This window comes from Mirounga angustirostris, unplaced genomic scaffold, assembly GCF_029215605.1.
Source record: "Mirounga angustirostris isolate CCGP_5_RB_7025 unplaced genomic scaffold, mMirAng1.0.hap1 SCAF_6, whole genome shotgun sequence".
NCBI classification, from domain to species: domain Eukaryota; kingdom Metazoa; phylum Chordata; class Mammalia; order Carnivora; family Phocidae; genus Mirounga; species Mirounga angustirostris.
In genome coordinates, this window is record NW_026991714.1 from 80,991,321 (window position 1) to 81,015,539 (window position 24,219).

Below are 24,219 nucleotides of genomic sequence, written 5' to 3' on the forward strand. Positions count from 1 at the left end.
TGGCTATTGCGGACATTGCTGCTATGAACATTGGGGTGCATATGGCCCTTCTTTTCACTACATCTGTGTCTTTGGGGTAAATACCCAGGAGTGCAATTGCTGGGTCATAGGGTAGCTCTATTTTTAATTTTTGGAGGAACCTCCACACTGTTTTCCTAAATGGCTGTACCAACTTGCCTTCCCACCAACAGTGTAAGAGGGTTCCCATTTCTCCACAACCTCTCCAACAATTGTTAAGAATGCAACTGTAGAAAGAGAAATTTAAAAAATGATTCCATTTACAATAGCACCAAAAACCATAAGGTACCTCAGAATAGATCTAACCAAAGAGGTAAAGGATATACACTCTAGGAACTACAGAACACTCATGAAAGAAATTGAAGAAGACACAAAAAGATGGAAAAACATTCCATGCTCATGGGTCAGAAGAATAAACATTTTTTTTAAGATTTATTTATTCATTTGACAGAGAGACACGAAGCGAGAGAGGGAACATGAGCAGGGGCAGTGGGAGAAGGAGAAGCAGGCTCCCAGCCGAGCAAGCAGCCCGATGCAGGGCTTGATCCCAGGACCCTGGGATCATGACCTGAGCTAAAGGCAGACACCCAACCGACTGAGCCACCCAGGCACCCCAAGAATAAACACTGTTAAAATGTCTATGCTACCCAGAGCAATCTATACCTTCAACGCCATCCCAATAAAAATTCCAATGACTTTTTTCAAAGGGCTGAAACAAATAATCCTAAAATTTGTATGGAATCAGAAAAGACCCCGAATCGCCAAGGAAATGTTGAAAAAGAAAAACAAAGCTTGGGGCATCCTGTTGCCTGATTTCAAGCTATATTACAAAGCAGGGATCACCAAGACAGCATGATACTGGCATAAAAACAGACATATAGACCAATGGAACAGAATAGAGAGCCCAGATATGGACCCTCAACTCTATGGTTAACTAGTCTTCAACAAAGCAGGAAAAAATATGCAATGGAAAAAAGACAGTCTCTTCAATAAAGGGTGCTGGGAAACTTGGACAGCTATATACAGAAGAATGAAACTCGACCATTCTCTAACACCATACACAAAAATAAACTCAAAATGGATGAAAGACCTCCATGTGAGACAGGAATCCATTAAAATCCTAGAGGAAAACGTAGGCAGTAACTTCTTAGACATCTGCCACAGCATCTTCTTTCAAGATACATCTCCAAAGGCTAGTGAAGCAAAAGCAAAAATGAACTTTTGGGACTTCGTCAAGATAAAAAGCTTCTACACAGCAAAGGCAACAGTCAACAAAACAAAGGGGCAACCCACAGGATGGGAGAAGATATTTGTAAATGACACTACAGACAAAGTGCTGATTTCCAAGATCTGTGAAGAAATTCTCAAACTCAACACCCAGAAAACAAATAGTCAAGTAGTCAAGTCAAAAAATGGGCAGAAGACATGAACAGACACTTCTCCAAAGAAGACATACAAATGGCTAACAGACACATGAAAAATGTTCATCATGATTAGCCATCAGGGAAATTCAAATCAAAACCACACTGAGATACCACCTTACACCAGTTAGCATGGCAAAAATAAACCTTTTAAAATATCTACAAGTGTTACTTTTACCTAATGTTATTCATTTATAAGGTTTTAATAATTAAACTGACTCCATTAAAAATTAAATTCAAACAGTTACTTCTAATAATAATGGGATGAGATGGTGGTGGAGAAGGGAGTGTGCAATCCAAAATCTTTATCATGCTGTTTTAGAAAAATAATGCATAGAAGCAGAACTTTTTTAGAAGTTTGGAGAAAAGGCTTAAAAGCAAATTTGAAATATGTCCTCTAAGCTTCTTAATATTGTTTTTAAAAAAGCAAACGACTAGCAAATTTTCTCTAATTTATAGACTCTTGCTCACACTATGTGGGAGCCATTCATTCCACTAAAGGCCAATGCCATTCCTGGGGGACCCCACCAGGGTTTGACCCTGAACCTCGGAAGTCGCTGTGATAGAACAATCTAGAATCTGCCTTCCTGTCTGCCAGGATGCTCCTGTCATTTACTGCCCATCCCGGCTTGCAGTAGAGACATAAGGTCTTGATGTCCAAAGTTAGGACCCTCCCACAGTGGGTTTGCTCTATTTCCACAATACCTATAAGATAAAGTATAAATTCCATTATGATCCTGTGCCTTTTATAACCTAGCGCCCTCCTTCTCCTGGCTGTATCTGGCCTTCCTTCTTCCTGCAACACGCCCTGCATTCAAGCTACCACACCACTTCTAACTTCGCTCATGTTCTTTCTCTTATGTGGAGTGGTTGCCCTTGATACTCATTCTTCTCCTCTTACCTCTTACCCGTTTGCTACTAGTTCTTCAAGGAGCAACTAAAATGTTCTCTGTTGGTCTCCATGACCTGCTTCTCCCTCTCCATATAGGGAGAATTATTGCTCCCTAACCAGCATTTCCATTCTTCTCCTACATCTTCTATGAGAGCATTTGTCACATTATATTAAAGTTTTTGTTTATCCTTTATCCTCCTCCATGCACAATATGCATCCAGAGGAAGTTTTTGGAAGGCCAAAGAACATATCTGAACCATCTTTAATTTCCAATGAACTAGTGTGTGGTAAACTGCTGTATTTGATGATCCAGTATATGATGTATCATTTATCAGTTCTACAGTGTAGGTGTACTGTAGATTATTCATTAAACAAAAACAATTTTACACCTACCACATTCTGGAAACTACTCTAGACACTAGAGCTATAGCCATACAAGTGACAGGTAAGGCACCTAGAGTCATGGACATCCCATGGTGGGAGATGGGCAAATAAGTAAAGAGACAAATGAATACAATCATTTTAGAGAGTCTTCAGTTCTGTGAGTGAAATACTATAGGGGGATGAGATAAAGTGGCCAGGGGGCATAACACGTTGAGGGGTCAGAGAAGGCCATTCTGAGGAAACTTTTGCTCTAGGACTGAATGACAGGAAGGCAATGGTGAACATCTGAGAACATTCCAGACAGGGAACAGCAGTTACACAGCCGAAGCTAAGAATGAGCGTGTCATGTTCCAGAAGCTGAAGTTAGCGTTGCTGGAGAAAAGGGAGTGCTATGGGCTGAATTGTGTTCCCCCAAATTCATATGTGGGGGCCCTAACTCTCAAAGGGCTGCTATTTAGAAATGGGGCTTTGGGGAGGTAATTAAGTTTATATGAGGTTGTGAAATTGGAGCCCTCACGATGGGGTGAGTGCCCTTATAAGAAGAGACATGCGAGAGCTTGTGTGTTTTGTCTCTCTGCCATGTGAGGACACAGTGAGCAGGCGGCCATCTGCAAACCAGGAAGAAGTCCTCACCAGGAGCTGAAGCCTGCTGGAACCCTGATCTTGGACTTCTAGCCTCCAGATCTGTGAGAGAATAAATTTCTGTTGTTGAAGCTGCCCAGCCTATGTTATTTGGTATGGCAGCCCAAGCTGACTAACACAGGGAGTAATACCACAAAAAGTAAGAATAATAGGCAGGGAATCAGATCCTAAAAGGACTTTGTGCACTGGGGTAAAGAATGTGAAAACTTCATTACCTTCTGTGTGCTAGCTAGTGTTAGGTATTTCAGTTGTCTCTTGCTGCACAAAAACCATCCTAAAACGTAGTGTTTTGCAACAACTACCACCACTTATTTGCTCGTGATTTTGCAATTTCAGTAGGGCTTGGTGGGGACAACTTGACTCTACTCTATGAGGTGTTGGGCTGAGATCACGCATGCAGCTGCACTCAGCTGAGGGCTTGCCTGGACCTATAACAGCAAAGATGGCTTCCCTAATTATATGTTAGGGACCATAAGCCTCAGTGGCAGCAGCTGGGATAGCTGGGGATGGGCTGGACCTTTCAGTCTCTATGAGGTTTCTCAGGATTTAGTAGTCTATTCTGATCTCCTTCTTAGCAACTTGATCCCAACAGGGTGAAAGCAGAAGCTACAATGCCTTCTGTGACCAGAAGTCCGAGAATGTCACTTCCATGGCATCTGCTTATATTAAAAAGAAGGCGATTAGATTCTACTTCTTGATGGGGTGAGTGACATACATGGGTGGGGGAAATTGTTGGCATAAGTCTTCAGAACTCACCCATCACAGTCCTCCGTCTGGCCACAACTATTCACTTCCCCCCTGATATTCTTCAAAGTCTCATCCAGTTATGGTGCAAGGCTTGAAGTCCACTGTCTTGTGGTTTGCTTTAGGTCTGGATGTAGAAGAGGCCCTTCAGACATGACTCCTCTTGCTTTAGATGTCCGTGAATTACGTAAGTTATCTACCTTCCCTACATCTACTATCTAATAGTGAAACAGAGATAGTTGCTATCTCTGACCCACAGCACTGGTCCATAGCAGTTATGAAATCCAGCCAAGCACGTATCATGAGCTCCCTTGACTCCAGTGCAGGACTGACAGGGCACAAGAAGATCCTTGTTTATGGCCCCCATTCTGCTGTCTGGATGTGGCTTCCTGCTTCAGTATTTTCCATTGCTCTTGGTTGCACCTCTGAGCTCTTGACTCTGTCCTCTGTGTCATCTTCCATTTTCATGGTGATTGAGCATGCTTATGCTGGTTCTGCCTTCAGCCTTCGTCCCATCCAAAGAAAGTGGGGCTCCAAAGTTTCATTCCATTTTGAATGGTCTCTGTCACCTTTAGTCGAAACTGGTAAAACTCTTTTAAACTCTTGTGAGCTTTTGTTTATCAAATTACAATCCGTTTCATTAAACAAAAACCACATGCACAATTCTTTCCAAGACAATCTCCTCTCCATTTTGGGCTACAAGTCAGGGTGCTGTGGAGCCATGTTCTTAAGGTTATCAGAAGCCTCAGTGAAAGGATGTAGGAGAGCATGACTTTATAGCTTTATGAGACATTAAAAAAGGGTCTTATAGAGACTCTTGTCTTTCTCTTGATCCTAAGGCCATGTTTAACTAGCGGTACCCCGGATTTGATCTTTGTCCTAAGACTATTCTTATTTCAAGAATCTTTTGGAGGCAACTGGGTGGCTCAGTCAGTTGAGCATCTGACTCTTGGTTTCAACTCAGGTCATGATTTCGGGGTTGTGAGATCGGGCCCTCGTGTGGGGCTCTGCACTCAGTGGGGAGTCTGCTTGTGGATTCTCTCCCTCTCTCTCTCTCTTCCCCTCCCCCTGCTTGTGCTCTCTCTCTCTCTCTAAATAAATAATATTTTTTTAAAAATTAAAAAAAAAAAATCTTTTGTTCATCTGGACATGCTGAAAATAAGAAAGAATTTCACCTCCTAACTCATCAATTCCTGAATCAGAAATGTATCTCCTAACTTATGCTTGAAACTGAACCATTCCTTCTTTAGCTCATCTCTCTCTTTCCTTTCTTCATCACCAACACTTAAAATAAGTCAATTGGCACTTTCCACATTCCCCTGGAAAAATCTCTTTGGCAAGCTTGACAAATACATTAGGTACATGTTTTAGCTTAGTACATTCTACCCCTCTGCAGCACACACTGTCGTTTCTCCAGCTTCCAGGGTGGTTACTTCATTGCTTTTCCAGCTTCTATTGTGGTCTCCTGACCACCCCTGTGGTCCCACCTGTGTGACCCCATAGCCAACAGCACGCATGTTAGGTTTTTTGTTATAGCAGCACCTCATTTTCAGGTACCCATTTCTGTATCAGTTACCTGTTGATACATAACAAAACAGCCCCAAACCTAATGATTCAAAACAAGTATTGTTTATTATTTCTCACAATTCTGTGGGTTGAATGAGCAATTCTGCTCTCCAAGTTATTGGCCAAATCTCATTTATGTGTCCGCATTCAGCAGGTGGTCTCACTTTCCTGGAGAGAAGACTTCTTTCATATGTCTGGGGCCTTGCCCTGACCATTCTCCTTCACATGGCCTCTCTCTCCTTGTGACATTTCATCCCCCAGGGCCTTTCCACATGGCCTCTCTTTCCAGCAGAATAGTCTGGACTGCCTTACCCATATCGCTGCTGGGTTCCAAGAAAACCAAGTGCAAACTACCAAGCAAAACATCACTGCCTTTTGACTCTATTGGTCAAAGGGAGTCCCAGAACCAACACTGTTTCAAGGAGAAGAAAAACAGATGGAGGAGCATGCACAGATGGAAGAAATTATTAGTAGCCATATTTATAGGAAAAACTCCCCTATCAGGTCCAGCCTACCCCCTCTGCATCCCTCCTATTCCCTCCCCCAAGGCCTTGCGGACTTCTGAGCATCTCTGGTAAGGACTCAGGAACTCCTCTGAGTCCCTTGTGATGCACGTTTCAGCTCTTTGACCCCTGGTTTGCATTCATGGGTTTCTACATTGTTCCTAATGCCCAAAGATTGAACTCTGTCACAGGTATGGTAACTAAATCTCTTTATTGTTCTTGTTGAGGTAAAAATGACTATTATTATGAGTAGCTAATATGTATGAAACCCATTCTTAGTACCAAGCAAACCCTGAGAGCTTTACATTATTTCTGATTTGCAAATGAAGAAACTGAGATTAGTTTCTTCTAAGGATTAGTTTGGTGGGTTAGTTAGGTGGCCCAAGGTGGTAAATGGCATGGCAAGGACTGGAGCCTAGGTCGATTGGATTAAAATCTGTCTGTATAGGAGTGTCTGGGTGACAGTCAGTTAAGTGTCTGACTCTTGATTTTGGCTCAGGTCATGATCTCAGGGTCTTGAGATTGCATCCTGAATTGGGCTCTGTGCTGAGGGCGGAGTCTGCTTGAGATTCTCTCTCTCCCTCTCCTTCTGCCCCTGACCCCCCTGCACTCCTTCTCTCTCAAATAAATAAATAAATCTTAAAAAAAAAAACCTGTCTGCATAATTCCAAAGCTGTACTTCTCTCTTCCTGGGTTGTGGCACTGTAACTCTTGTCAATTCCCCTCATGCAAATTAGGTTCTAATTCCTCACCCTCTGCCCAGAGTTGGGGCCCTGCTATGCGCCAAGATGTTTCCTAATGCTGGCTCTGTGTTTTCTTTCTTTTAAAAAAATTAAATACATATTTTATTGAAATATATCATACATACAGAAAAGTATAGTGTATAGCTTGAAGCCTTTTTTTTTTTTTTTTTTACAAAACATACTTACTAACTAAACCAAAAAATAAAACATTACCACTACCCCAGAAATCTTCATGGCCCCTCCCAGTTACTAGCTCTGCTCCACAAAGGTAACTATTACTATTATTTCCTTTATTATAGATTAGTTTTGATGATTTTTTAACTTTACATAAATAGAATTATATGTATTCTTTTATCTGACTTCTTACTGCTTGACATACATAAGAGAGTCAGTCATGTTACTGTGTGTAACAGTGATTTATTTTCTTTTTTTTTCAAGATTTATTTGAGAGAGAGAGAGAGCAGGAGCAGGAGGGGCAGGGGGAGAGGGAGAATCTTAGGCAGACTCCACGTTGAGCATGGAGTCTGAGATACTGACATGAGCCAACACCAAGAGTTGGGCACATAACCGACTGTGCCACCCAAGCACCCCTTTATTTTTGTTTCTTAATGGTGTTCTATTGTATGACTATTCCACAATGTATGTGTCCCTTCTTCAGTTGATAAACATCTGGATTGTTTCTAGATTAAGCTATTACAAATAATGTTGCTGCAATCATTCTTGGACAAGCCTTTTGGGCATATACAGCTGTTGAGCTTATAACTGAGAGGTCTGCAATTATGAAACAACAATTTTACAAAGCATTTGTACCAATTTTCCCTTCCATCCGCATGGAAGAGAATTTCGATTGTTCCACATTGTTACCAACACCTGGTATAGCCAGTCCTTTTAATGTTAGCCCTACTGGTGGTGTGTAGTAAAATCTCATTGCAGCCTTAATTTGACTGCATGTAATTGAGGCTGGGAATGTACTTATATGTTTATTAGACATTCAGATGTTGTCTTTTTTGAAGTGATTATTAAAGTCTTTTGCCCATTTTTCTATTGGGTTGTTTTTCTTTTCCACTTGAAACAGTTCCTTAAATATTCATTTCCTTAAATATTAAACACTTGTCAGATACTCATATTGCAAATACTTTCTCTATTCTTTGGTTTGCTTTTGCACGGTCTTAATTGTGTCTTTCACTAAACTTGTTTTTTAAGTATCACTACTCCTAGATGTCCAGTTGCTAAACTACTACGCAATAGTGTCACAATATTTCCTCTGGGCCCTTTCTAATTCTACCTGCAGCCTATGCCCTTGCCTTCAGGACAATGTCTCCTGTTAGCTGCATTCAATACTCTCAGAGTTCAGTGCACCTGTTCCTGTCCTTCCAGAGCGTGCTCCATCCCAGTAGGCAGATCTGTTTCCAAGTTCTGGCACTTTCGAGTCTTCTCAGACTCCCTGCAGTTAACTAGCTGTGCCCAATCATGTTCTGAAGAAGAGTTCAAGATGTCCGAATAATTGACTTAAACATGAATTTTAGAACCCATGACTCTGTGTATTGGGGGAGTCCTAGATATTCTATTTCCTTCTGTCTTACTCACCAAGGATCAAGTATCATTTCTAGCCAAAGGGAATTAGAACATTAAAGCCATGGTTGTTGGTCACCCAAGATACCTCTGCAATTTAGTGCCAGGCGCCTAATCTGTGAGAGAAATTATACTTTGAGAAAATGAAATTCTTAAGCCAAATAGAGAAATTCGACAAATAAATATTGAGTGCCTGATATGTGTCAATCACTGTTCCAAACACTACAGAAATAACAAATAAAAAAAAAACAGACACCAATCCATGCACACATGGCACTTATGTTTTAGATGGAGAAATGGATAGCAAACAAGCTAAGAAAGATATCTAGCGTTTTAGATAATACTAAAGAAAGGGAGGAAGGAGTGTCATGACAGTGGTAGTGGGTTGATAGTTTTAGACAGGATTTCTAGGTAAGGGCTCACCAAAAAGGTGACATTTGAGCAAAGACCAGAAAAAGAAGGAGAGCCAAGGTGACACCTGGGGGGGAGAATGTTTATGACAGAGGAAACAGCAAGTGCAAAAATCCTGAGGTCGAAGTATATCTTTTGTGTAAGAAAAACAGTGAGTAGCAAAGAGGCAAGAATGGCTGGAGGTGAGAGAGAAAAGCAGAGAGAAATAGGAGAAGAGATCAAATAGGTATAAGATGGGTAAGCTTTATAGGTCATTGACCTATAATATGACATAGGGCTATACTATTTTGGGATAGTGATGATCAGATGCCAAGCTATGTGTTTAGATAGTGAAGATGGTTGTAATTTGAGAGTTGTTAAGGACAGCATAATGCAGCCCTGAGGGAAAAGAAAGAACAACCATGGGAAGAAAAGGGCTGAGGGCCATACCACAGGACCAGGGGCTTCGCTGGTGGGGAGTGGAGAATGCTGAGATCCTGAGTCCACAGAGACAAGAAGATTCAGGGAAAGGCCAGTATGTGGGAGGCCATTGACAAACTAAGACACAGAGGTTCAGCTGAGACTGGCTGTCTTCTAGCAGGGAATTAAAAATGAGAAAAAAGACTGAGATCACACTGAGAGATCTTGCTGGTACACAGCTCATTACTTAGAAGTCAACTTCTCTCCGGTGTCTGCTTGCCTTGGGGTCATTCTCTAGTACTTTAAGTTATTGTTTTTCATATTTTGTGAAGATTTTATACATTTAATCTGTAAAAAATTAGTCTATCCTAACTACTAAGTACTAGAAGTGAGACATCTATTACTTTTCTTTTAATTTGTGATGTCTGTCATCTTTAGCAACTCCATTTTGCAAGACATGTTTTGTTAGTTCTGATTTATACTCCTCTTTTTGGCTAGTCTTTCTTTTTTTCTTTCTTTCTTTTGAGAGAGTAAACAAGTGGGGGAAGAAGGGGCAGAGGGAGAGAGAATCTTAAACAGACTCCATGCTGAATGTGGAGCCCAGCCTGGGGCTCAATCCCAGGATCCTGTGATTATGACCTGAGCCAAAACCAAGAGGCAGATGCTTAACTGAGCCACCCAGGTGCCCCTGGCTAGTAGTTCTTAAATAAGATGTATTTTTCTTTGTTGGTTCTTTGAAACTCTGATTTGAGGTTGAATTGCCGAAGTTGTTAGCTATCTTTCATGTAATAAAAGTTTAGCTGTCTCTACTCCTGTGGGTTGGCAATGTGAAGCGGGCAGGTGAACGGTGATAAGTCTTTCTGTTCTCGCTTTCTTACTTTCTTACTTTCACAGGCTCAGGATCATTGAAGACTTGGGACATCATTGATACGTACCAAGATTACTGCAAACTTAGTGGTTCAAAACAAAATACATTAAACACCTCACACTTCCTGTGGATCAGGACTCCAGGCACAGCCAGCCTGGATCATCTACTCCAGCATCTTATAAACCTGCATTTAAGGTGTCAGCTGGGGTGATGGGTAGGCACTTATCTAAAGCTCAACTGGGGAAGTATCTGCATCCAATCTCATTGAGTTGTTGGCAACATTCAGTTCTTGGTGGGCTGTTTGACTGAGGGCCTCAATTTCTTTCTAGCTGTCAGCTGAAGACTGCCCTCAGTTCCTTGCCATCTGGGTCTTCCCCAAAATCCCTGTTTCCTCAAAGCCAGCAAGAAAGAGAGTCTTCCATCAAGACTGATGTTACAATTGTATGCAATGTAATCACACACAGTTTTTCACCTTTGCCATGTTGCATGGGTTACACTCAAGTCCCAGCCCTCACCCACATCAAAAGGAAGAGATTGGATAAAGGCACAATTGTTAGTACAGGGGCAGTGGGGCCACTTTAGAGTCTGTCTGCCATAAGTTTCTTTGTGACATGGGGCCAGGAACACTAAACCCACTCATGCATTCAAAGCCAACCTACCATAGGAGGGTGCATTCATTTTGGCAGGACATGTTCTACCTAGGAGCCTCTCCTTCATGCTTCACACAGGAGTTTCCTGATGTTATTCGCCTCCATGCTCTTCCCTGGCACCCAAAGACAGCTAAACCTCACATAGGGAAAAGGTTCCTCTTCTCCTCACTGTTGCCTCAACTCTCTGGTCCAGGTGAAGTATAGAGAGTAAGGTCACAGAATAGCCTCCCTTGGGTGGCACATACCCAAAATCCCTTCCTGCATATGTTTTTTTTTTAACACATGGAATGTTTCCCACAGCCTAAATGTTTGGAAAGTACTTAAATATATTATGATACCCTTAAGTTATGGTACCCTCAAATTATGTAGCTATTGACAGACATTTTAGCATGGAAAAATATTCCAGGGGGTGGGGAAGACAGCTTAAAAAACAGTAGATATTTCAAAAATGATTCCTTTTAAATATATGCATGCATGTGTGTATAAATGTTAAAAGTTATTCTCTCTAGGCGGATAGGATAATGGGTGATTTTATATGTCTTGAACTTAGCTGTATAAAAAAATATAACAAAATGTATTTCTTTTGTAATAAAGGGCCAAGCTTTAGAAGTTTTCTGCTTTTTGTATCTTAAGTCTAATCTCTCTGAGATGAAGGACTTGTGTTCTTTTTTTTTTTTTTTAAAGATTTTATTTATTTATTCATTAGAGACAGAGAGAAACAGAGGGAGAAGCAGGCTCCCAAGGAGCAGGAAGCCCGATGCGGAACTCGATCCCAGGACCCTGGGATCATGACCTGAGCCAAAGGCAGACGCTTAACCATCTGAGCCACCCAGGCGCCCTTGGGTTCTTTATCTCTGTATTTCTAGCTCCTGGCATAACTCCCTTGGACATCTTAGGATCTTAATGGATTTTTAAAAAGATTTTATTTATTTATTTGAGGGGGGGAGGGGCAAAGAGAGAGGGAGCAGACTTCCCGCTGAGCAGGGAGCCCAATGTAGGGCTCCATCCTAGGACCCTGAGATCATGACCTGAACTGAAGTCAGCCGCTTAACTGACTGAGCCACCCAGGCGCCCCAGGCTCTTAATGTTTTCTAAATAAATACATGGATTTCACAAGATTTAACACTAACACCAAAATATTCTATGGGAATATGAAACCATATTAATTTATATGCATTGTTACAAATAAGACAAAACCAAAATCTCCCAAACCTTTGCTCTATTTCTTCTAAGGAACCAACTCCACTTGCCTTCCCCCAATGAATCAACTATTCTAGGAGGTAAGGGTGGCAGACGGCATGGCTCTTGGTAAAGGATGGTTTAGACAAGTGAAATTCACAGATAATCAAATATTTCTTGTTTTATTCTATAGTTTGGACTATCTTCTCTGTTATGACTTTGGAAAAGAATACTAATACGTAGAAAAATCGATGGAGTTGCCGTTATGCTTCCTGCTTTGGACCACCACTAGCGTCCCTGGCAATGAGTACTCAACCGGTTTTGAACTTCGGGATGGAGGAGGAGGAAAACTAATGAACCAAATACATAACACTTGAAATAGTGGGAATTTACTGTACGTAACCCCTTGGTATTTTGTTTACTTCACCCAGAATAAACTGTTAGTAACCAGGAGTGATTGGGTAAGGGATTTTTTTCCCTAAGAATACTAAAAAGTAGCATATCACAGTATGTTTATAAATTGTTATGTCCGTATTGCCTTTTAATGCTTACGTTATTTTTAAGGCTAGGAAGGAAAATGTAATTTAAATCCTATTTTCTGGAGGAGAATATTGGAGCACTGAAAGAGTCTGAAGAAATGGTATGAGATGATTGGGAAAGTCAGACCCATCAAATAATAGAAATTTATGTTTTTGATCAATCTATCTGTACTAAGCATGGCTGAGCTCCTTTTACCCCTCTTCACCGGTTTCCTGATCCCTAAAAAAAATAAAACAACAAATAACAAGGTAGTTGGTCTTTTCATTCTCCCTCCATAACTCCAATATTTCATGATGATTAGCTCAGTTTCCCCTTTTTAGCCTACTCTTTGCCCAGCAAATGCTTTCAGGTACACTCAGGTGAGCAACAAAGCAAGCCATGCATCAACATCACAATGCTAACAAGAGTTCACTGGCATATTTCATCTTGTTGGGTTTTCCTTTTTGTAGGTTCGGCCTCAATCCTGTCTAGGTTCAGACAACTGCTGCCATTTTCCTCCATGTGTCATTTTAACAACAACAACACAACAAAAAACCTGGAGAGCCTGCCATGTGCTGGACACTATGCTAAATCCTTGCTGAAGGATGGGATGAAAAAAGAAAAGCAAGCCGATAGCCCAGTTTCGGCTGCTCCTGTCCTGTGCCCAGATGAGTGTTTTCATTTCTCTCTCATTCTGCAGCATACCTTCTCCCATCAAGTCCCTGCTTGGAAGTCCCCTGCCCTCGTACCTGCCATATCCAAAATCTGAGATCCTTCCCAGCAAATCAGCGGCCAGCCTACTTCCCTCCTTTCTCTCTTTTCTTGCTCTTTGGTTTCCTTCCTCGCTTTATCAAAGTTCATTTTTTCTTCAAAAAGGTAAAAATTCAATTTGACTTCTCCACCAGCAAATGTACTCACAAATTAATCTGCTTCATTGCTCTCTTCAAGGAGTGCCTAGAATTGGCTATTATTCCCAGGAAAAGATGTTCGGTAAGTACTGTTTCAGGTTACACTGGCTTCCAAATCTACTTTAACATTTTTTTTTTCCTGTGGTCAAAAGGAAACATGCTTTGGACGAAATGAGAGAACACAAGGAGGTATAGAGAAGAAAAGGAAAATTAGAGGTTCATCATCCAGAGCAAATATTAATGTTTGCATACATTTTTTAAGATCTTATTCTATTCATATGTGACTGCACATAAAACACATATGTTTACTGAATGGGTATAATTTGAGATACACATTTTTGTACCTCTTTTTATTTAGCATAGTGTTGTGACATTTTCTGACATAATTAAATATTCTTATAAACATAATATTTTTAAAGCCTACCCTGAATTACTTTCAGATGTTTCCCTTTATTTATTACTTGAGAAAAAGATCAACCCAATAATTATGGGCATTTCTAAAGTTCAGGAATAGTTTAGAAAGCTATCCTAAGGAAAACTAATACATATATATGGGGATATATACACCAATGTGCTTGTTGCAAGATTTTTAGATGGTTAAAAAATGGTGTCAGTCTAAATGTCCATCATAATGGGAATTGTTAAATAATTTAGGTTATCTCAGTACCAGGAAATAATGAGGCTACAGTTGGAAAGAGTGTCCATGATATACTGTTTGGTAGAAAAAGGAAATTATAGAACAATATATAGAGTTTGATCCCAATTTTATTAAAATATATACGTTTATTGGGGCGTCTGGGTGGCGCAGTTGGTTGAGCCTCCGACTCTTGGTTTCAGCTCGGGTTATGATCTCAGGGTTGTGGGATCAAGCCCCTTACAGGGCTCTGCACTCAGTGGGGAGTCTCCTTAAGATTCTCTCTCCCTCTCCCTCTCCCCCTCCTACTTGTGCTCTCTCTCTAAAATAAATAAATAAACCTTTAATATATATATATTTCCTTACATGCTTACAGAGGAGTGTGTTGAGATTTATTTAAATGCTTATAGAGAAATGTGTAGAGATGGTACACACCATCTATAGTTTAAATTTTTGAATCCCTAAAATTAAACTTAAGCATGTGGGAAAAGCTAATATTGCTGTTGATTTTAAGGTAAACAAAGATTTCATGTATTTTATTTGATGTAACGGAGACAGTGGTGTTATGCATCACAAATATCAAAATGCCACTATATACAACAATGCATAAAATTTGAGTAAAACTGCTGAAGATATTCTAAGAACAGATGAGGAAACATGAGAGCAAATTCCTCTGTACTTTGGGAAGAGACTTGTGTGCTCTGTTGGAAAGTTTTTATCTTCTGGGAAACTATGGAATAATATCCAAGTTAGTTTCAGTCTTGTCTTTGTGGATTAGTGGCTAGGGAAATGGTCAGGACTGGTCATGTAAGTGAAGCATAGTAACTATAAATAAATATTTCTATTACGATTACCATGGTCTATACAGAGAAAAAAAGTCTTGAGGAGGATATATTGTTTGATCAAGAGGCTCAGAAACTTTTTTGCCTGATAGAAGCAGGAAAGCATATGTTTTATTCACTTCCCTGAGAAATAGGAAATCTGACTCGATCTGCAGGAAGCCAGGCGTCCTGGGAGAGGTCTCTCAAGGTCTTCCTTAGTAGAAAAAACACCCAACTGGGATTTAAAAACCTGGAATCTGATCCAATCTTTTTTGACTAGCCATTTGAGTGATTTGAAAAACGTTACTTCACTTCTCTGAGGCTCAGATTTTTCTTCCCTCACTAAAAGAATGGTAAAAATAATGCATGCTCATTATAAAAATTTTAAGCAATATTTAAGTATATGAAGTAAAATTATTTTGGCTCATTTTCCAAATCTACTCCATGGTGGAACTGCTGTTAAAAATTTGGTGTATATCACACTGTACATTCCTCTCTAAGCACTTAAATAAATAAATATATTTTAATAAAAATAGGATCAAACTCTATATATTGTCCTAACTTTCTCTTCCCACTAAACAGTATATCATGGACACTCTTTCCAACTGTAGCCTTATATTTCATGATACAGAGATATCCTTATTTATGTAAAGATTCCCATTATGATGGGCCTTTATACTGACCCCAATTTTTAACCATCTAAAGATCCTACAACAAGCACATTGGTACGTATATCCCCATGTATATGTATCAAGTTTCTTTATGATAGCTTTCTAACAATGGAACTGCTGAGGTATACACATTTCAAATTTGTGTAGGGAGTACCAAACTACCCTCCAAAACATACCACTTGATCTTTCCCCCAGTGGAGTATGAGAATGCTCCTTCTGCACACCTTTATCAACACTGAATATCATAATCTTTTTATATTTTGCCAGTCTGATCAGTGAACATGGGATCTTATTGAAACTTTCTTAATCTACAATATAGAGTTGGATTGCATGATCTCTACGGACACTTGGGTTCTAAAATGCTACAGGTGGAAAACATAATTGCTTTGCCTAAAGACATACATGCAAGGCATCATAATGGATTTTCCTGATCCATCTGTAAATCTATAATGCACAGTCCTGAGAGTTTCCGCTGAGAATTCCAGGGGAGGTAAGACACCCAGTTAGAGTTAGGGGACCCACCCACCATCAATCTCATCTGAAGGGAAGGAAGACTGTTGCTATTTTCAACAATTTTAACTAAAAGGGAAAAACCATAGTACCAAAAACAAACAAACAAAAAAAAACAGAGCAAAACAAAACAAAAAAAATGCCAAACTCAGAACAAAAGGTTAAAAATATATAAACCTTGGGGCGCCTGGGTGGCTCAGTCGTTAAGCGGCTGCCTTCAGCTCAGGTCATGATCCCAAGGTCCTGGGATCGAGCCCCGCATGGGGCTCCCTGCTCGGCGGAGAGCCTGCTTCTCCCTCTACCACTCCCCCTGCTTGTGTTCCCTCTCTCACTGTCTCTCTCTCCATCAAATAAATAAATAAATAAAATCTTAAAAAAAAAAAAAAAATATATATATATATATATAAACCTTCCTTCAGTATTGCATGTAACAAAGCAAGGACTAAAGCTCAGTATTTAAAATATAGCATTTGGTAGGGCACCTGGGTGGCTCAATTGGTTAAGCGTCTGCCTTTGGTTCAGGTCATGGTCTCTGGGTCCTGGGATCAAGCCCCCCACATTGGGCTTTCTGCTCAACGGGGAGTCTGCTTCTCCCTCTCCGTCTGACCCCCCCACTCGTGATTTCTCTCTCTCTCTCAAAATAAATAAATAAAATCTATAAAATTAAATTAAATTAAATATAGCATTTGGCAGGGACTCTGTAACTACTGATAATAACTCCATTGATGAAGTGATCTCAGTTCATGTCTTCTTTCTGGCTAAATCTATTTAAATATGTAGATTGTATGCTAACGCTAACACAACTTTCAGTTAGCCCTAGGGAAAAAAAAGACTATGACAGAGCACTGGAAAATCTACCAGGGGAAGGTTAGTTTGATTGATGTGACCTTCTGGCTTCAGCATTTAGTTGTTCCATTAAGAGCTACAGTGTCTTTTCTGTAGCAATTTGGAAACCATCTCCTAGAGTTAGGGTGCTAGTGATTTTCCCCCAAGCTCCTACTGTGAGTAAAGGTTAAGTGTCTTAATTACCATTAGTCTTTTTTGTTTGTTTGTTTGATGATTTCCTTTCCAGGAGGTCTTTTTATTTCATAAACTCTTTGTGCATTTTTAAATCTTTCAGCTTTTAAAATTCCAATCAGTTATACTCCAAGAATGGAGGAAATAATTTCTCAATGGCATCTGTAGAGACATTTATTAAAATGTCAACATAACCCCAGGACTGACCTATGGTATGACCTCCTACTGGTCTCCGCAGCCAGCCTTCACCCCTTTGACCCAAACTCCACTGGAGGCCAGAGTCACTACCTACGACTTCCCTGCCTTTTAGGGGATTTGGCTTAGAATGTCTCCCATATCTGACCTTGATCCTTGGATCCCCCCTCCTTCCTTGCCTTTTTCCTTCTAGCACAACCCACGTTCCACGGAGACTGATGGTTGCCCAAACACTTGGCTTATATCTGTGCATTTTCATGGGTGGCCCCACTGCCCGGAATGACTTGTCCCCCAGCATGTCATCCCCTTGTTTGTCTCTATTCGACCTTTCAAGACACAGCTCAATTTTCACCTTCTCTGAGAAAAAGAACTCTCCAGGGAAAGCTGACCCCTTTGTGCCCTCAATCTCTGGTCTCCTGCCTGTTAAACAGAATGACAGAGGTTATTTTAAAAGGCTGTCTTCTATATTAGACTCTGCCTGTGCTTCCTTCTGGCTAAATCCAGGCCCCTATGGATTGGTCATCTTTCCAGCATTGATCAAAGGGTGGGACATACTGTAGAGATATAGTAATGTTAATGGAATTGACTTGAACTGAATGACATAGTGGCAAATCTGATATTACTTGGAAACTCATTTTACTGGTGATCTTGGCATAAGTTCCAACAAAGCATTGTCAAAGAAGGGACACACATACTGCAGAGATATATCTATAGATATATTATATCAATAATCACAAATTAGGCAAACTACTAATGATTCCTGCCTCTGTCACAGAGATCCCAAGGTCCTTATTATTGGAAGGCAGAATGAGAAAGATTTCATTCTGTTATTTTTACAGTCTTCTTTGTACTTCCTGTATAATAGCCATGGCTCCCTAAAGATTCTGAGACCTTCTGAAATGTTTGAAAGCACGTTCAATGAAGAGACAAGACTAACAATATGTGTGAAGTATAATAGGATTCACTTTGCTAGTGTTCATTTAATTTTTTAAAGGTATAACATCATCTTTCCAACCTTCAAAATGTTCAAATAATTTTGACCTGACCAATTTTGGAGATTTTAATGAAATACATTTCCCCTTTACCTGTCTAACAATTCAAAGTAAGTGCCTTATCTATAAATATATCATCCTTTAATTCTAAGATTCTTTAATGCCTATAATTATACTTAAAGCCTAAAATTGTTATAATTACATTGACTTTTACAGAAAGATCTTCTGAGATACATAGTGAAAAATTTCCCAATGTCTGCATAAGAATATTAAATAGTGAATTCATTTCATTACTCCTTCTGTTGTAGAAACCTGACTCCTTGAATTGAATGCCTTCTTTAAAGTATGTTCTGTGTTCTCAGGCTAAAGAAAAGCCTTTAAAGCAGCATAACCCCAAATACTCACTGGTGTTTAAGTAGTTGTTAATATATTATCTCTAATAAGCTATACAAAGTTATTTATGGAGAAAATGGTGACTATACTTATTAAGGTTTAAATATTAGAAACCGACTTAAAATGGAAAATATCATGTAAAAATGATTGGTATGCATAGATAAATCAGAAAAAGATCTTTGGTTATTTTTGTTTAAAACTACCAAAGTATAGTTTTCAAAAGTTTATGTTTAAAATACATACTTATATTAACTGAATTTACATTTCATTATATATAACTGTACTTTTAAAAATCCACCATCCCACACAATAAAGTGGTAACAGTCTGTTTATGGCTGTGGAATGTTGGATTGTTAACAGGCATCCAGAAATGGAATTATTAAGTTAATGACTATGAACATATTTTGAGTTCCTGATGCATATTTCCAAATTACTTCTGAAAGGGTGACACCACTTTACAGTATCATTGGTAATGCATGAAAATATGAATTAAAATCTGCTTTTTCGAGAAATAAACAATATTACTTTTATAAAAATTTGCCAACTTAATAGGTATGAGGTGTATTATTCTAATCTACATTTGTTTACTTTCTAACAAAGTTGAATATTTTCCCATAAATTTAAGTTAGATTTTGTGTGTGCAAATCATTTGGTTATGTTTTCCAGCTATCTATCTATTGAAATCTTAGTGTTTTTCTCATTATTATTATGAGCTGTGTGTTATGTACATATATAATATTATCCTTTTATCTTCTATATTTGTTATAGAAGAATATCTTCTATATTTGTCTACATTTGTTTTTTCACTCTGTTGCTTGTCTTTGAAGTTTGTTTATGCACTATTTTAAAAAGCATCAGGGCCACCTGTGTGGCTCAGTCAGCTAAGTGCCTGACTCTTGATTCGGCTCAGGTCATGATCTCAGGGTCATGGGATGGAGCAACGCATCAGGCTCTGCACTCAGCAGGGAGTCTGCTTCTCTCCGTCTCCCTCCCCCTCTAGCCCTCTGCGTACTCTGTCTCTCTCTCAAATAAAAAAATAAATAAATCTTTAAAATAATCTTTAAAAAAAGCATCAGATATTTGAAATTGTAGTATATCTGCTGATCTTTCCCTCAGTAATTGTTTTCTGAAGCATCTGGGAAGTTCTCTCTCACATCATCCCCCAAGTTGATAAATATAGAATTCCATTACTTTCTGTTTCTTCTACTATTTAAGTTTTTATATAACATTTTCAGCATTTTGATTATGATAAGACTTGGTGTCATTTTCTTCCTGTTTCTTGTGTAGGATTCATCATTTGTCATCAAATTTAGAAAATGTCCAGTCATTATCTCTTCAAATATTTTTTCTGTCTGCCCCTGCCTTTGGGGATTCCAGTTGCAAATACATCCATCCACTTAAGGTTGTCTCATAATTTACTGGTGCTTTGTTCATTTCAAAAAACAATTCTCTGTGGATGTTTCGTTTTAGGTAGTTTCTATTGCTGTGCTTTTGAGTTCACTAATCTTTTCTTCTGTGACATCTACTTTGCCATTCCTCCCATTCAATGTATTTTTCATCTTACCCATCAGTTTTCTTGTCTTGTAGCTTGATGAGGGTCTTTTTAAACATATCCTCTGTCTCTATTAACTTTTTGAACATACAGAATATAGTTATAACAATTGATTATTGTCTTTGTCTGCTAATTCCAATGTCTGTGTTAGTTCTGGGTCTGTTTCAATTGATGTTTCTTCACTATTTTCTTCCTTTTTTGTGGGCCTCATTATTTTTTATTCAATACCAGATATTGTGAAAATTCCCTTGTTGGGTGTTGGATATTTTTCTATTCCTTTAGACTTTGTTGAGTTTTGCTCTGGAATGTAGCTAGGTTACTTGCCAATAGTTCTATCTTTCATGTCTTGCTGTTGAGATGTGTTGGGTGGCACTGGGCAGTGCTTACGTCTGGCCAATTGCTCCAATTACACCACTTTTGAGGCAAGACTCTTCTGTGAATTCTCCCCAGTCACGAGGTTTTCATCTCACTGGTAGGAAGGGGCTCTATTCTTGGTGCTGTATGAATATAGGCACTGTTCCCTCTAATCCCTTCAAATGACTCTTCAGCTGTAGCAAGCTCTGACCAGGACTCAAGGGGGCTCCCTGCAGATCTCCACACCTCTCTCACTCTCTCTCTCTCTCTCTCTCTTTGAGGGTTTCTCTTCTTCAGTATTCTGTCCTGCAAACTTTAGCCACCTTGCTCTCCCTGGACTCTTAGCTCCACATCTTCAACTCAGAGAGTCCACTGTGCTCGCCCTGGGTTTCCTCTCCTCAGGCTGTGACCAGGAGACTCTCCCATGGTTAGTACAGGGTTTGCCTCTTTTTTTCATGTCTCTCTGGTATCACTGGTAACTTAGTTGCCCAATGCATAGTGTTTTGAAAACCATTGTTTCTTATATTTTGTCCATGTTTTGGTTGTTTCCAGTGAGAGTGTTAATATGGTCCCTGATTACTCCATTCTGTTCAGAACTATGATTTTTTTATGATTCTGTAATTCATTCTTGTGTATGGATTGAGGTGAGTATCTGTTTTGATTTTTTTTACTCCACCCAAATTACCTACCCCAACATCAACTAGTGAATATTTTCTTCCCTGATTGTCTTTGATATTTACTTTGTACTATATACTGGGGTACATTTCTGGATTAGCTCTTTGGTACTGCAGATGTATTGGTCATTTTTGCCCCAGAGCTATACTCTTTTACCTGGAGCTGCTTTGTCATATATTTTTAATACCTGATAATGTTAATCTACCTTATTATATTTTTCCATTAAATTTCCCTCTGAGAATTTTTAAAATGTATTCTGTTATACTTATTCTTTTATATCCATTTAGGAAACGTTTTGTCAAATTTTTAAAACCATTCTGGGATTTTTAAGACTGAATTAAATATGTAAATTAACTTGGAGATGACACATAAACATTTATAATATATTTGTCTTCCTATCTGGGAACATAATATAGCTATCAATCTTCGCTCCTCAGTCAAATCATTTGTTTTAATTTTCCATAAGTTTTTATTGTTTCTGCACAAAGATCTTATATATTTTTCTCTCAGATACTGTGTGTGTGTGTGTTGCTATTGGAAATTGGCCTTTATTTTGTTGGTTTGTTTTCCTACAATTACAGATAAAATGCTATGGACATCACATGTGTGTGTCTGTGCATTTATACTCTCACCTATTTAGTTTCCTATATTCCATACTATATCCAGTTCTTTCTAGAACTGAATCCTTGGCTTTTCTAGGTATATAATCATGTTGCTGGGAAAAAATGCTATTTTCATCTCTTTATTTGCAATACTTAAATAACCCATGGTAAACCAAACTGGTTTACTGGGTCTTGAAACTAGTAACAGCATAGAGTTATAGCACAAAAAATATTAGTCTGGCTCTTAGAACTGGAAATAAACTGAGATCTTCAGAGAAGTCTTTTAAGAATACCAAAGGGAGGGGCGCCTGGGTGGCTCAGTTGGTTAAGCGACTGCCTTCGGCTCAGGTCATGATCCTGGAGTCCAGGGATCGAGTCCCGCATCGGGCTCCCTGCTCGGCGGGGAGTCTGCTTCTCCCTCTGCCCTCTTCCCTCTCGTGCTCTCTGTCTCTCATTCTCTCTCTCTCAAATAAATAAATAAAATCTTAAAAAAAAAAAAAAAAAAGAATACCAAAGGGAGACTCTCTGCTTCTCCCCATTGGACAAATAGCTGCATCTTCTGGTGCAGTGCCCGTCAGTTCCCGAGACACGATGGTAAAGTTTGGAGTAAACGGATTTGGCCGTATTGAGCACCATGTCGTCAGGGCTGCTTTTTATTCTGGCAAAGTGGATATTGTCACCATCAATGACCCCATTCAGTGATCTCAACTACATGGTCTGCATGTTCCAGTATGATTCCACCCATGGCAAGTTCAATGGCACAGTCAAGGCTGAGAACGGGAAAATTGTCATTAGCGGAAAGCCCAACTCCACCTTCCAGGAGCAAGATCCTGCCAACATCAAATGGGGTGATGCTGGTGCTGAGTGTGTTGTGGAGTCCACTGTGGTCTTCAACACCATGGAGAAGGCTGGGGCTCACTTGAAGGGTAGGGCCAACAGGGTCATCATCTCTGCCCCTTCTGCTGATGCCCCCATGTTTGTGATGGGCGTGAACCATGAGAAGTATGAGAGCTCCCTCAAGGTTGTCAGCAACGTCTCCTGCACCACCAACTGCTTGGCCCCTCTGTCCAAGGTCATCCATGACAATGTTGGCATCATGGAAGGACTCATGACCGCAGTCCATGCCATCACTGCCACCCAGAAGACTGTGGTGGCCCCTCTGAGAAGTTCGACGGGCTGCCCAGAGCATCATCCCTGTTTCTACTGATACCAAGGCTGTAGGCAAGGTCATCCCGAAGCTGAATGGAGAGCTCACTGGCATGGCCTCCGTGTCCCCACCTCAACCTGTCAGTGGTGGATCTGACCTGCTTCCTGGAGAAAGCTGCCATGGACAGTGATATCAAGCAGGCATCAGAGAGTCCCCTTGGGGGCACACTGGGCTCCACTGAGGACCAGGTTGTCTCCTGTGACTTCACAGGTGACCCCTACTCTTCCACATTCAGTGCTGGGGCTGGCATTGCTCTCAACGACCACTGTTTCAAGCTCGTTTCCCCGTATGACAATTAATTTGGCTACAGCAACCAGGTGGTGGTCCTTCTAGTCCACATGGCCTCCAAGGAGTAATAGCCCCCTGGACCACCAGCCCCAGTGAGAGCAAGAGGAAGAGAGAGGCCCTCCACTGCTGGGGAATCCTCACCCCCACTCATCCCCTAACACACTGAGAATCTCCCAACCTCTACTACACAGTTTTCATCCCAGACCCCCTGAAGAAGGGGAGGGACTTGGAGAGCCCTACTTTGTCATGTACCATCAATAAAGTATACTGTACCCAGCCAAAAAAAAAACCAAAAGGAGAATACAAATGTAACACAAAGAAAACTTTAAAAATTTTTTTCTCTCTTTACTTCCTAATACCATCTAACACATGGAGCTGCTCTTTTCTTCCATTTATCACCCCAGCTCTTCTCTACCCCAAGTTCTTCAAAGCCAGCTCACAGAGAGCATTTTCCTGACCCCCCCACAGAGGGCATTAAGCAGTATCCCCAGGTAAAAATCCTTCTCCTCCACACCAACTATCTAAACTTTCCTGGATTTTCTGATAACTCTTTGTCATTATGTTTCTATTAACCTCCCCTTGCTGGCTTTCCCAGTTCTGTACTTCACCATGACCCTTTTCAACACAAAAATCTCCCCAGTAACAAACATTCAATGGAAATTAACTTAGAATGAGGTGGGGACAGGGAAGGGGATTCAGGACACCCACACCTACAGTTATGTGTGTTTATTAAACAGATGACCGAATAATTCTCATTAGCTAAGAAAATCTAAACACTTTCAAGTCCTGTGTTTAAAGGCCTTCCTTTTATTGCTTTTTATAATATATCGAAAAATCATATGAACTAATTTTTATATAATTGTACACAATTTTCAAATTTAAAAAGTTT

At 39.9% G+C, this 24,219-nt stretch overlaps 1 pseudogene; it reads left to right on the plus strand.

Moving 5' to 3' along the window:
• The first annotated feature begins 22,426 nt into the window (after positions 1 to 22,426).
• LOC123847039 (glyceraldehyde-3-phosphate dehydrogenase-like) lies at positions 22,427 to 23,398 on the plus strand (annotated as a pseudogene).
• Positions 23,399 to 24,219: the final 821 nt, after the last annotated feature.